We start from the raw sequence: 14,381 nt of genomic DNA on the forward strand, positions 1-14,381 counted from the left end.
GTTCAGAGTCATGAGGTTTGGAAGGTAATTGTATGGTGTTTCCCTTTTGTTGGCAACCTTTCTAAATATTTTGCTGTGCTGAATGCATATTTAGGCATTCTGGGTATTTATTTTGCCTGGGTAGGCCTCAAAAGACTTTTTAATTAATATGGATGAAACTGGACTCAGTAAGAGTCCAGTAAGGTGTGTTGAGAAAGACACTGTGCAAACAGCATGCAAGAACTGTGATGGAGCCAAGAGTTCTGGCAGTCAAAGGGTCGCTATAGATTTGTTATCCCCAGAATCATGTGGGTAACTACATGCCTTTAGTAACTACACCACAAAACTCACACTTTGCGTAAATTAAACTTTTTGTGGAATGTAAATTATTAATGTACTAAAATGTGCTGCTAACAGTTGTTTGCATTTGAAGCTATTACTCCCTGTTCCTGACATATACATTTGGTTATTTACCATTTTCCCAGAGTCAGCAAAAATACATCCTTTCTCTCCATGCCATGTGTTTTGTACAAAGACTGCAGAAACCCAAGATGATTAATTCTGGGGGCGAGAGCAGTACAGACAAAACCCCAGTGATAATGGAATTAGATTTAGACTCTCGGACCCTTCATTGCCCCAAAACACTTAATCTTAGAATTAAATAAAATTTTTTCTCCTGTCTGAGAGGTCAGAATTGAACTGTCTGGTCTGATGACTAAAATCAAAGCCCACAGTCAAAATGTGGCCAGGAATTCAGGCAGTAGGCAACAGCCACAGTGACATCTTGACTGTCAGTGTTGGCTTTGAGTGACTCACAGGGTAGTGTGACAGAGGGACTGCACTTTTACACAATCGCAGAACCAGTAAGTTCCAACCAATAAGTTGAGAAAGATCTCTGAGTTCATAAAGTCTAACTTATGACTGAACACCACCCTGTCAACTACACCATGGCACCAAGTGCCGTGTCCAGTCTTTCCTTAAACACCTTCAGGGATAATGATTTCACCACCTCTTTGGGCAGCCCATTCCTATTTCTATTCACCCTTCCTGTGAAGAAATTCCTCCTAATCTCCAACCTGAACCTCTTCTGGTGCAGTTTGAGGCTGTGTCTTCAAACCTTACTTTTGTTGAACAGCCTTGCTGGGGGCCAAAGAAAAGTGAGTCTTGGCCCCCTTGCTCTGGAGCATTTTAATTGATAGCCCCTACTCCTGGCCCCTCCTCAGCCTCCTGTAGAAGACCAGTGTGTCCAACAGGGCACTACTTACGGTAGTGGTGCATAGAAAATACCATTATAGAGATGACCTAAATGTAATCTTAGAGTGTGAAAAAAGCAAATAGATGCAAGCACTTGAGAACAAAACCTCATCTTTGAAGCTTACCCTGCTCAGAGATGATGGAAGATGACTGTCTACACAATTTACTATTAAATAAGGTTTTTAAGAGTCCTTTTTCCAGCTGCTGTAGGAAGAACTCTCAGAACTCTCAGGTGTGGGGGAAATTGCTGCTACCCCATCCCTACACTGAGTGGGAGATTGTATATACATTATCTCCCCCTCTGGACTTAGTGTTACTTTATTCTCACAAATACAAAACTCAGTTTTGCTGTTTGACCTGCATTGTGTCATCTGGTTTAGGATTGCTAATCAAAACTAATTAAAGCTTCATCCAAGAGCAAATTTTTCCAATAACCTGGTGACGTAGAACCAACGATGAAGGAAGCATGAGTCACTGGATCCTCTTTATCCAATGGAGGCATTGCAAAGGGGCTTGTACTAGGTGTAATGTAATGTAATCCTACTCAGGAATTGCTGTACCTCATCAGAATAGCATAAATGTAAATCCATGGTAAAGGCTTAATGCTTGGAGCAACAGCTCACAGTGTGGGAGCTGGTGAGAACTCCAGGACATAGAAGAGTGCAGATAATGCAAATGCTTGGTGGCATTGTTGGAGAATGGTGGTGACTACAGACCCACCCAGTCTTATCAAATGGGGTTACTGGGGTGTATCTGTGACCACATGCTGCAGCAGTTTCAGCATCCCCTTTCCCACCTGTCCAAAAGGCATGCCTCCTACCTGACTTCAGGGCTCTAGAGGCAAAGATTCATTTTCTGGGCCAGAAACCAACTCAAGAAATGCTAGTGAGCACTACAGGAGCAGCAGCTGTGATTTGGGTGCTATAGAAAGCTGCAAGACTATAGAAATGTTTTTACTTGTGGAGAATCAGATACAGCTCTCTGAAGCCAGACTAAGGTGTGTGTGTGTGTAAGACTCCTTTTATCTTCAGCCTTCTGGGCAGTATTTTGCCTTTGAAGTACACCCCAGCATCAGTGGAGAGCAGCCAGAGGCTGTACTGTGCCTGCTCTACCCTTTCACAAGCAGCTATTTGATGGTACTCCTACCTGTACTCTGGGCAAAAGCCATCAGAGAGGTGTTTCTCATTTCTGTGGAAGTGCTCAGCTTCTTGATGGTGTTTTCCCTGCCCATGACTGCAATGTATGGCTAAGATGCCAGAGGACATTATCATTGTCAGCATTTCTTTCCAGGCTTTTTGCAGACTCAAATAGTTGTCCTGCTGGAGTATCCTTTGCTAGGGATGTCTTTGGAAAAGAGACCAACTAATTCAATACCTGCAATTACTGGAATACTCTGCCACTTTAAAAGTCCCGTTTTCAGAAAATGACTTCTGTAAGGGGACCAAACATTAGATTTCACCGGCAGATGTGTCCGTTGATGTGTCCTGCTGTCCTCAGAGGGAGCCCTAAGATCTGCCCTGGCATGGGCTAATTGGCAATAGTGGTGCATGAAGGATATCTGGGGTGGATGGGTGGAGATTGTCTAATTTGGAGAGATGGGGGGGTCTGTCCCTTGGTCTGACACAGGTACCAGGAACAGCTATGGGTACCAAAATGTCCCAGACAGCAGCAGGACTGACTGTAAAGTTGTCGAGGCATGCGGTAGCAGATGAGGCAAGATAACCTTGAGAGATGACGGGACTGACTCAGCCCTGCGGATGCATTTCACGGTCAATACATCCTGTGTCGATTAGCCTGAATTCACATCCATGATGCCTCAGCCAACCGCATCCTCAGAATCAATATCAATATTTAACAACACCCATCCCCTGCTGCCCCCCGCCCCGCCTTCCCCCGGCTGCCCGAGCAGCAAAAATATCCCGGCGGAGCCCCGCGGGTGCAGGCGTCCTGCGGGGCCACCAGGTGCCACTGCAGGGCAGGCACTGTCCCTCTGCGGGCACCGCTGCTGTCCTGCTGCTGCCACTGCCCGCGGCTCCTCCTCTCGGTGCTGTGGGCCGCCTCGGTAGCTCGCACTCTTCTCGAACAGAGAGAACGCAGTGTATGAGCTCTGCATCTTACTCACCTGTAAAGAGACAGGAAACAGTCCTCGTGTGGGTGCTATCTCAGCTGAGACCTTGGGCAGGAAAATTAAAATACATGGTCCTTCATATGAGAAACATCACCTGGCACAGTCAGTTGTGGTTTCTGCCCTGTCAGCCCAGGGAATCCGTCATGATTGCTGGCGTAACAAACGAGCGTTCTCTAGTATGCTTTGAAGGAGGTACTCAAAGCACTGTTATTTTCCTGTGACATGTAGTCATGGGAATGATGTGTCCAAATACTTGTGAGGACAAGAAGTGAGTTAACTGTTCAGATTTCTAGAAGAAGCAAGCTCAGGCAAATGTGAGCACCAGTGAGTGGCTTCTAGTATGCTGCATTTGTGGACTATTTCTTCACAATCCTCTTTGTGGCAAAAAAAGCAAAACTGTCATTGTATTAGGTTCAAGAAAGCATGAATTGCTAGCTCATGGACCATTTCATGGTTTATTTACAATTTCACACCAATCTGTGTGTTATTTAAGTGTTCTTTTAAAAGATAGGTGTGAAGAATGTTACCATTCCACAATACCACTCCTGTAACTGACCATAGTCATGAGAAGACTTCTTATGGCATGAGCCTTCCATTGATGGGGATGCCTCTGGCACCACACAGTGAGACCTAACATCAGACTTTAGACTGGATTCAGAAGACAGCTGTCTCTTCAGGACATATTTGTGGAGAGATGCTGATGCTCTTTCTGCTCTCTACAATGAAGTGTGATCTGCTTTTGTGATCACCTGATGCTGCTGTATCTCTTGGATCCAGGACAATACTCTGTGACTGTATAAATAGCTCGTATGACCCTTAGGCTGTGCCAGGAAGCTTTCTGAGGCACATGGAGGGCATATGGCGTAGGCAGTCGCAGATAAGTCCTGTCTGTGATGTACACCTGCGTTGTGTTGCCCAACACAACAGAGGACTGTGTTCAACAGCACTTGCGGCATGCAAAATCCTATGAATGTGGACCTCCCCTTACGATCCTAAAAAGCATTATGCTCCAAGAGATAGCAACAAATGGAAATATTCCCTTTCAGTCGACTGCAGGTTCTTTGGGATACAAGCATGATAAGCTAGCTGCAAAATGACAGTATCAGTGACAGCCATGAAACACAAAAAGGAGGAAAATGAAAACATTAAATCCATACAACATGGTAACACATCCCATAGTGAGAGGCCATATTTCCAAACATCTGGGATCACTCTGGAGCAATAGTTATCTGCAATTTATTGACCATTTAAATAGTACCCCATCAGTAGTTTTACTTAGGAATACTAAATTAATAAAAATTTGTATATAATAATACAGTTTATTTGCACAAATTAAGAAAATGGGTAGATGCTGTTTCGCAAGCGTTTATGCCATTAAGTCAGTAAGTCCTGGCCCATCTTCCCTGACATCTGCAGGGAGTTCTGGTTTTGCATGGTATTCTGGTTGGTGACAAAACTGTTACTGTTGCCTTTCCACAATCAACTCAGTCATTGAGTCTGGGAGTTGCTTGTCTGCCATTGTGACCCGCACAGTTCTCACTGGCAATCACCCTTCTGCCCTGCCACTGTGTGTCTGCTGCCATGTGTGTGATGAAGAAACCTGCTATGTACCAGGGATTCTTCATATGGTTTTTCTTAGTTGTTACCTAAAAGCAGCAAAACCTCAGTGTAATGGACCCTTGGCAAATAAAAGAAAATACCAGAAGCGGCATGATAAAGCACAACTAACAAATGGACCATTAGAGATTACTAAAGGAAAAAGTGTTTTAGTAAAAAAGTTGCTATTTCCCTCCTCATTTGGTTTCTGACAGGCATATATAAAATCATTCAAAAGAATTACTTAAGATGAGTGAAGCACACTTTACAGTGTTTGTGAACATCTTCCAGGAGAGCACTGTATTCAAATGAACAGGGCTGGGGAGGGGAAGGGCTTCCTCCAATGGTCCCTCAAGGGCCAGAGCAATATTGCATTGAGAACAATTCTTGTAGGTTTGGCAACATGCCTGGAGACATAGGCTGTGTGGGCATGGGAGTGCCTCTGCAGCCATTCCCACTTCCATGGAGAGGCAGTTTTGTTGCTGCCATGCAGCTGGGCCTGGGTTCCCAGATGAGAGGATTGTTTTGTGCTGTAAGCTCTCTCTGTGCCCAGGTGTTATGGTGCTCAAAATCAGGCAGAGAGGGTCAAGACACGCTTGGCTGATGAAGTGGCTATTGGAGAAAGCAAGCCTGCTTTCTCCTCAGCTCCCAAGGAACTGACAGCTTTTGCTTAAACAAAGGGTGATGATTTTGCTCAAGTAAAATGGTGATGACATGAGCTCAGGGGCAGTTGTTTTCTCCTGCTGCAGCAGGGACCTGCTGGGTATTCTGGAAGGAGTGAGGCTGCACAGGGAATCTTCTGTCACAAGTCTATCTGGACAAATACACTGGGTCTTGTTTGGTCTGAGTACCGTGAAACAGAAACCTGGAAAGCAAGGCTGAGGGGGAGGATGTTTCACATGGACGCAGACCCTAAAAGAAAACCAGGATAAATATGACCTTCATCTGCATTTGCTTGATTAACATCTTTACCACATGCTCTGGGCACTCTCTAGCCTGCTTGCCATGATTTTAACTGCAGGTGGCACGCCTTATGACAAAGAAGCCACGAATCTGTGATAATAACGGAACAAACAGAAGAAAGGGGAATTAAATGGGAAAAAGGGGGATGGGAAAACAGGATTAAACTTTCCACTGTGCCCCTCTTCATCAAGAGGGGTTGTTGTTGACTAATAGCTGAGCTCCACTCCTTTCTGATGGAGAATTTAGATGTGTCAGTTTAACAAGGAGAGCCCTGCTAAGAGGGGAAATTAATTTATCATGAAGATTTAAAGTATCATGTTTAATCATGATTTAAATAAAAAAGGAGAAAGCTTGAGTTTAAATTATTGCTTGCATTTTGCTATGTGTTTCATTTTTTTTTCCTTAAAAAAAAGTCTGATTCTCATTTGCAGATAAAATCCAGCATATCTTTTGACTGAGCTAGGGATGCACTCAGGACCCACAGCTATTTTTCACTCATTTGCAAGGTTTAACATGTTTATTCAGATAAAAAATTTTTACTTTCTTTATAATTCTGGAGGCTGATGAAGACCCATTTGTTTCTCCTATTTAGTTGTTCTTATGAGCTTGATTAAACTTCTGGAAGAGAACTGGGATTTAGTTAGCCTCCAAACAGCCTTTTAGCATTGTATGTGTGAAGAATGGTGCCTAATTTCTTCCTTTTGGTTTCATATTTTCACAGAGTGAATAATGGGAAAGGGAAGGTTTATCAAAACATGTCCAACATTTGAAACTAAGTGATTTGTTAAACAAAAGTAATATGATCCTTAGCTAGTTATTTGAATTTAGCTTCTGGTCAGAATGACCTCCAAGATTTTAACAGTAATAAATCTCATTTTACATCTTGTTTACATTCATAGATTAGAAGAGGAAAATTAAACTTTTCTGCCCTTCCTTTTGCCTTCCATTTCACAGCTCTGACCAGACAAATAAGCAATCCTGAATGAGGAAAATATTCTCTGTGCTTTTGGAAGTGATTGCTCTCCCAAACTCAATTTGCCTTTTCAAAACACCACTTTCTCCAGGGCACAGCTAAGGATTTCCACTGGCTCAGGGTTCCCTTTTCTCTTCAAACATCAGCTCTAGTTTTTAAACTAGACTCACTTAATTTGGTATAAAGAGAAATTACTCATATTTTCATGTGCATAAATGAAAAAAAGGTAAGTCACTGTATTTTCTACCTTCTGGTGAAGAGAAGGAAGGACTGGCATTTCTCGCAACTGAGCTCTCCCAGAGAGGTGGATACGTTTTTCCTTTGAGCCTTTGTGTGACCTGAGCAATGACAAGCTGCTGTCCTCACGGCAGAAGGGAAGCAGCTGAGCTGGTGATGGTGGCATGTAAGGTGGAGGCAGCTTGGCCATGAGGAGCCCTCTGTGCTGTCACCCCTGACAGCACTGGACTTGATTCAGGTGAGCAATCCTCAAAAAAGGCAAACCTAATGTACTCCAAGTCATCAAAATGCTCTGGCTGTGTGTGTGCTGGACTTGGGAACTGCTGCAGGGCAGGTGATTTCCGTGGCAGAGACACAGCCACAGCAGCATGGCAGGGACAGTGGCCTTGGCTCTCTGAAGCCTAGCCATTCATTGTACTGCCCACAAGTAATATGCCTCCCTGTGCTTTTCTGGCAGAGATCACACATCCTGGCCCAAACTTTAGTGAAAATCTGAAACCTTAATGTGAAGTGGGAAGTGGCACTGACTGCCTACCATGACCTGTTACTGGGCTGATGGACGAGGAGTTCATAATCCAACTCAGTACTGCCACAAGATGTGAGCCAATGTCCCAGCTCCTGGAGTCACAAGGTAGGAGTACACCAGGTTTTCTTTTGTTTATTTTTCTTTTTATGTGAAGGTTTTGAGAACATCCACTTGGAGAGGAAACCTGATCTCCCCTGTGGTACAGTCTTTCCTTCTTCCAGGCAGAGAAAACACACGCACTGCATTTTGAGAAAAGCAATGAGTTATTTTTAGCAGCTGAGGCTGAGAAAAGCCATTTCTCCACTTCCTTTAACAAAAACATGTAGCTTAACTTCAGCTGAGGGTCATGTGTAGAACATATAGGAATCTTTTCACCAGTAGTTCACTGCAGCAGCAATAATTGCTTTTAAATTTTAGTGGTTGTATTAAAAGAATATCAGACTGAAACAGAAAATGTTTATCTGGTGCCCAGTGATGTAACTTTTCCGTTTTAAAAATTTGGATTATGAAATATGAGTTTATTGAAAGAAAGAAAGAAAGAAAGAAAGAAAGAAAGAAAGAAAGAAAGAAAGAAAGAAGGAAAGAAAGAGAAGGATCATACAGAGAATCATAGAGTGTCTTGGACTGGGAATAGCCTTAAAGACTCTCTAGTTGCAACCCCCCTGCACTGGGCAAAACACCTTTCACTAGACCAGGTTGCTCACAGCCCCATCCAACCTGACCTTGAGACACTTCCAGGATGAGGCATCCACAACTTCCGTGGTCAACCTGTTTCAGTCTGTAACTGAAGAATTTCTTCCCAATCTCTAATCTAAATGTACTCTCAATTTGAAGCCATTTCCCATTGCCCTGTCACAATATGCCCTGGTAAAATGTCTTTCTCCATCTTTCTTGTAGGCTCCCTTCAGATACTGGAAGGCCATAATTAGTTTACCCCTAAGCATTTTCTTTTCCAAGTCTCTCAGCCTTTCCTCATAGCAGAGGTGCTCCATTCACCTAATCATTTTTGTGGTTTCCTCTGGACTCACTCCAACAGGTCCATGTCCTTCCTGTGCTGGGAGCCCAGAGCTGGATGCAGGTTCCAGGTGGGCTCTCCCCAGAGCAGAGCAGAGCAGAGGGGCAGAATCCCCTCCCTCCCCTGCTGCCCACGCTGCTCTGGATGCAGCCCAGGACACGTTTGGCTCTCTGGGCTGGGAATGCCTGTGGAAGAATGGCTGGAGAAAAAAGGACCATGGGTCTGTGGAAATGTACAAGTAAACCCTATGTTAACTTAGCATACATGTTAACTAACCAGCTTAGCATAAGTGAGCCGTACTTAGCATAACCAGGCCACACGCCATGATAGGAGGATGCCGTATCCTGCCTGCTGACAAGGCCAAAAGGGCAAGGACAGCGACAAGAATAGAAACCATAAAGTATGCATAACCACAAAGTAGGAGGAATATGTAAATGTAATCTCTTGCTTTAAACCAATAAACTCATGACATGTATGAGCAATTAAACCAATAAACTAACGACAAGTATGCATAATTACTGGAAAACAATATAAAAGTACTGGTGTACTCAAAATAAACCGAAACTTGCTTTACTAATCATATTGATTGATTGCTTGTCTTCCCTCGCTGCCCTCAAGTGCCCATGGCTGGGCCATGTCCAGCTTCTCACCCACAACTCCCCCAAGTCCTTCTCACCGAGCTGCTCTCCTTCTGCTCATCCCCAGCCTGTGTTGGTACCAGGGGTTGCCATGTAGGCAACCTTACAAGGTGCGGCACCTTACACTTGTTAAAAGTCATGAGGTTCCCATGGGTCCCTTTTCCTATCTAGTCCAGGTCTCTCTGTATGGCATTCCATCCTTCATGTGTGTCAACCACAGCACTCAGCTTGGTGTCATCTGCAAATTTGCTTAGACTGCACTTTATCCCTTTTTCTATGTCATTAATGAAGATACTGAATAGCACTGGTCCCCATATTTACCCCTGAGGGGCCACTTGTCATCGATGTCCATCAGGTAGCCATTGACTACCTTCCTCTGGATGTGACCATCCAACCAATTTCTCATCCACTGAACAGTCCACACATCAAATCTACCACTCTGCTCTTTAGAGTTGTGGGGGGCAGTGTCTAAGTCTTTACAGAAGTTCAGATAAATGACATCTCAACTCTTCCCTTGTTCACTAACATGGTCACTCCATCATTCAAGGCCACTGGGTTGGTCAGGAAGGACTTGCCCTTGGTGAAGCTGTGCTGGCTGTCTTGAATCATCTCTCTGTTCTCCATGTGCCGCAGCACATCTTCTAGGAGGATCTGCTCCATGATTTTCCCAGGCACAGAGGTGAGGCTGAGACGTCCCTGTTTGCCAGGGTTTTCCTTTCTACCCTTTTAAAAGATGGGTACAATGTTTTCCCTTTTCCAGTCACTGGGGACTTCCCCTGACTGCCAGGACCTTACAAAAACCATGGAAAGTGGCTTGACAACATCAGCCAATTCCCTCAGGACTCTGGGATGCATCAGCCAATTCCCTCAGGACTCTGGGATGCACCTTGTTGAGTCCCACAGACTTATGTACTTTCAGATTCCTCAGGTAGTCACAAGCCTGATCTTTACTCACAGTGGGAAGCACTTGACTTCCCCAGTTCCCCTCTTGCAGTTCATCCACTTACGAAGTGTAGGAAGAGAGGTTGCCATTGAAGACTGAGCAAATAAATTACTGAGTACCTCAGCCTTCTCTTCACCCCTTATTATCAATTTTCTGGCATTATTCATCAGGGAGGGTATACCTTTTTTGACCTTCCTTTTCTGGTTAATATACTTGTAGAAGCCCTTCCTGTTATTTTTTGCATCCCTTGCCAGGTTCAGTTCCAGCTTTGCCTTGGCTCTCCTCACTTCATCCCTATAAAATCAAATGTCATCTCTGTACTTATCCAAGATTCTTGTTTTGTGGCTCTTCTCTGTAGATTGCCTTCTTTCCTTTTAATTTAATCAGCTGTTCCCTCCCATCCCAGTCTCTTGCCATCCCTGCTGGATTTCTTGCCCCTCTCTTTAGCACCCTGTCCCTCTAACCTTTCTCATCTCACAGCTCACCAGGGACAAATCAGCCCTATTAGTTCCTGAGCAAAGACTCCTCAGTGAGAAAGTGTGGGGGGTGAGACCCGTCTGATGACAGCATGCCTAGTGCTGCATAGGCCTTTGATTGTCAACACCACCAAAATTTTAGCAGTGACACCAGCCACAGAGCCAAGTATTAACAGACTCAGCCAGTGCTGCTACCTTCAGCTGTAAGTATAGAGGAGAATATAACGTGTCTCAAATTTCTAAATGTCCCAAGATCCCAAAGATCTTTTTGACTTTCTTCAAACTCTATGTTGCCACTTCATCAGCCCCAGTGACGAAGATCAGTATTGAGTAGTTGTCATGGGAAAGTGTAAGCTTCAGACAAGCCTTGTCTTAGTCTCAGATTTTGGCAGGAGTTTAAATGCAAGAAATTACTCTGGCCCACAAGTTTTAAGACTGGCATATCATGTCTATTTAAAAAATGAATTATTTATTAAATAGATGAGAGATAACAGATAAAAGGACTTAATCAGACTTACTACAAAATACAAAACTAAAAAGAACTATTAGTAGACTACAGCATAACATAAAACAGTGCACTCTATCAAGGTACCTATATTAAAGCCAGCAAAAGAAATAGTATTAATTAGGAGTAAAATGTAGTTTAACACTGTAACAACAATAATGTACACAGATTCCCTTCCCTGAACCCCTGGGGAGTAACTGGGAAGTAAGCATCCCTACTCATGGGAGAAATTCCACACATTTCCAGGGAAATGTGTAGAAGATTTCTTCTTTGTGAAAGTTTGGTGCCACTTTTATAATCATAAAGGGAGGTGTCTATTAGTTGGAAATCCAGCTTATCTTTCCAGATCTCACTTTAGCAATATGATGTTTACCAGCAGCTGGGAGATGCCAGACCATTGTTAACCCCACAGCACCAAAATAACTCACTACAAGACAGCTTGTCCTGTTTGAGTTATCTGACCAGTAAACAAACAACAGATAAGCTCCTGTGGGAGGTGAGATGCCCTGCTCCAGTAGTAGTCTGGGCGCCTCACCAGGCTTGGAAGTTTCCTGCTGATGTCCTTAACCCAGGTCCTAGAGAGTCATCAGGTACTCTCTAGGGGTTGGGCCCAGTCAGCATATTGGATCCTCTGTTCCCCTGGGAAAAGAATCACCTACAACTATAACCCTTGTTTTATTCCTCTTGGAAGTTGTTGTAGTACAAGGAAGTACACATTTCTAATTGTGGTGACGCCTCTGGTGTTACCAGGCTTTCATGCTCCTCATCCTTTGGCTGGTCTTCCATGTACAAAGGCTCATAATTTTTGTGCAGACGCACCTCATTGTGGGAGTGAGGTAGGCAAAGAACGATTTTTCTTGTACCCCAAGCATGGACTATACTCCATTTGCTCCTTTCTTTACAACTATTACCTCCTTGCTGGAGGATGGACAGAGGATTCCCTTGATCTTGCATTATTTCTGGTGGCTGCTCCTGTCTCATGGAGGCCAGAGCTTGGTTCCAGCGGTCTATCACACTTTCTGGTGCTCTAATACTCCTTGACCTTTCTACTTCATCCTGCAGCTCTGCTACCAGTCTGAGCAGGTTATCCACCTGATCACATCTGAGACAACTGCTATCTCTGCTACAATCCAGTGGAAAGCTTAGGCATTCCCTATAGCCTGATGCTTGGAGAGCTATGTGTTTTTTAGTGAGCTCTGTCTGGGTCTCTGCCTCCTTTTTACAAGCACAGATGAGTGGACACCATTGTTGGGCTCTTCCCAAGAGAGTGATGGACACCAGCTGGAGCTCTTGACACCTTAGAGTAACTGAGTAAACTTCTGCAAAGCAGGTACTGTAGAGACCAATTATTCCTTTTCCAGGGTGTATCGACATATGTTTTTAGCAAAACCAATAAAGTACCAGATTACTTCTTTCTCAACAATAACACCTTAAGACTTGCAAGTAAATGCTGCTGTTTTTTTCTAGCTGATTTGCATTTGTCTAGCTATTCCTTTTAGGAGCTCCACTCTCCTCTACCTCTCTGACGACTTCAAGCTTGTAGCTCTGTAATTCCACAGTCAGTGTTAGGTCAGCTTGTGCCTTGTGCAAGACCGTGTAGAACCACAGGCAGCCCTCCTCCATGTAAGAGTCAGCAGCTGCTTAGCATGAAAACCTGGCTTAAATTTAGTAAAAGAAAAGGATCAAGGAAGCTTTCCATCAACAAACTGGAAAAAAAACCCAAATCAGCAGAAATAAAGCTACCCAGCTTTAGACTATATTAATCAGAGAAGTCTGTACTCCTTTCCTGTGCCAGTACTTTACAAAGTCCCACGACAAAGCAGATCAGTTTCCTAAGCAGATCAGAAATATTGATGCAGTTGCCTTGCTTTTCTGGGAGTAGTCTTTTTTACTATTTATCTACAGCTGCCCCTTCTTCTGCCAGCTCTCCTGGCTGTCCCTACAGCTCTAACCTGCTGAATGACTTTTCCTCCATAACCCCTGGGGTTCCTTAGCTATGCTGTACAGCATGTGCAGCTCAGCCAACTTTCTGGAGATGCAATTTCCTCCTGTAGTTTGTTGTGAGAGTATAAGGAAGAACTCACAGAAATAAGCGCAAGTGACAGGCTAGATATTTAGGTGTGTTTCTTTAAAAACTAACACCACTCAGTCCCTATATTTTTCAAGAGCCTTGAGGGTACTGCCAGCACCCTGTGTTCTTTAAAACAGACACACTGAGCTAGGCCCTGCTCCACTGTCTGACCCCATTCAGATCACAGTGTTCTCCTAAGGTTTGTTAGAAATCCTGTTAAAATGATCCATGATGTTAAGAGCTATGGAGCTAAAGAGGCCAGTCGTCATTTTGATTGGAGCCTTCACATAGTGTTAAAATCTCCAAGTGCCTTCAAGTTGCTGTCACAAGGATGTCAGACACCATGTCTTACAGCATGCTTGAAGAAATCTGCTTGGACATGCAAAGCACGGAATGGAAAGATTATCTTTGAGGCCAGACCTCCATTGCCAGGGTCAGATCAATAATAATCAGGAGGTTCCTGGGTGCCTGGGCCACTCCTAACACCCACTGATCATAAGGCAGACTCCTTTGCAGCACTGCAGTGGGCCTCACCTGCGAAGCATAGTTTCTCTAGGCTACTTCTGCATTGGGAGGAGAAATTTACTACTTTAGTGCTGAAGCTGGAGACTGCGGGCTGTGACCTCTCTGTCAGCACTGTTTGAAATCCTGTCTTGTGTGAGGCTGAGGAGCCAGCAGAGAAATTCAGACCTTCAAATTTTGATGGGTGATATTATAAGAAGTAGATAGTAAGAATCCAGGACACCTTTCTGGAGAAGAAGAACCCATGCAGAAAGGATTGGCTGTTGCCCATCATAATGGAAGTTTTCTGCTGGCACAGGAAATGAGAAAACTTGTAGATGAGTACATCATCTCTGAGCTGGGAGCAAGCACTTTGTTTGACTGACACAGCCTGCAAAGGGGATTTGACTAACTCTTGGTGTGCTGAAGTGTCAGTAGAGAAACAGAGACCACAGTCACACTGAAAAATGGGTCACCTTCACTTCCAGCTGCTTGGAATGTGCCAGGAGATGGACCAAGGGCAAATTTTATAAGTGCCAGTCTGCATCAACGCCAGGAGCCTAAAAGCCTGAAAAG

The sequence above is a fragment of the Melozone crissalis genome, unplaced genomic scaffold (genome assembly GCF_028551555.1).
Source record: "Melozone crissalis strain CALT ecotype California unplaced genomic scaffold, PUWL_Pcris_2 ptg000005l_1, whole genome shotgun sequence".
NCBI lineage: Eukaryota > Metazoa > Chordata > Aves > Passeriformes > Passerellidae > Melozone > Melozone crissalis.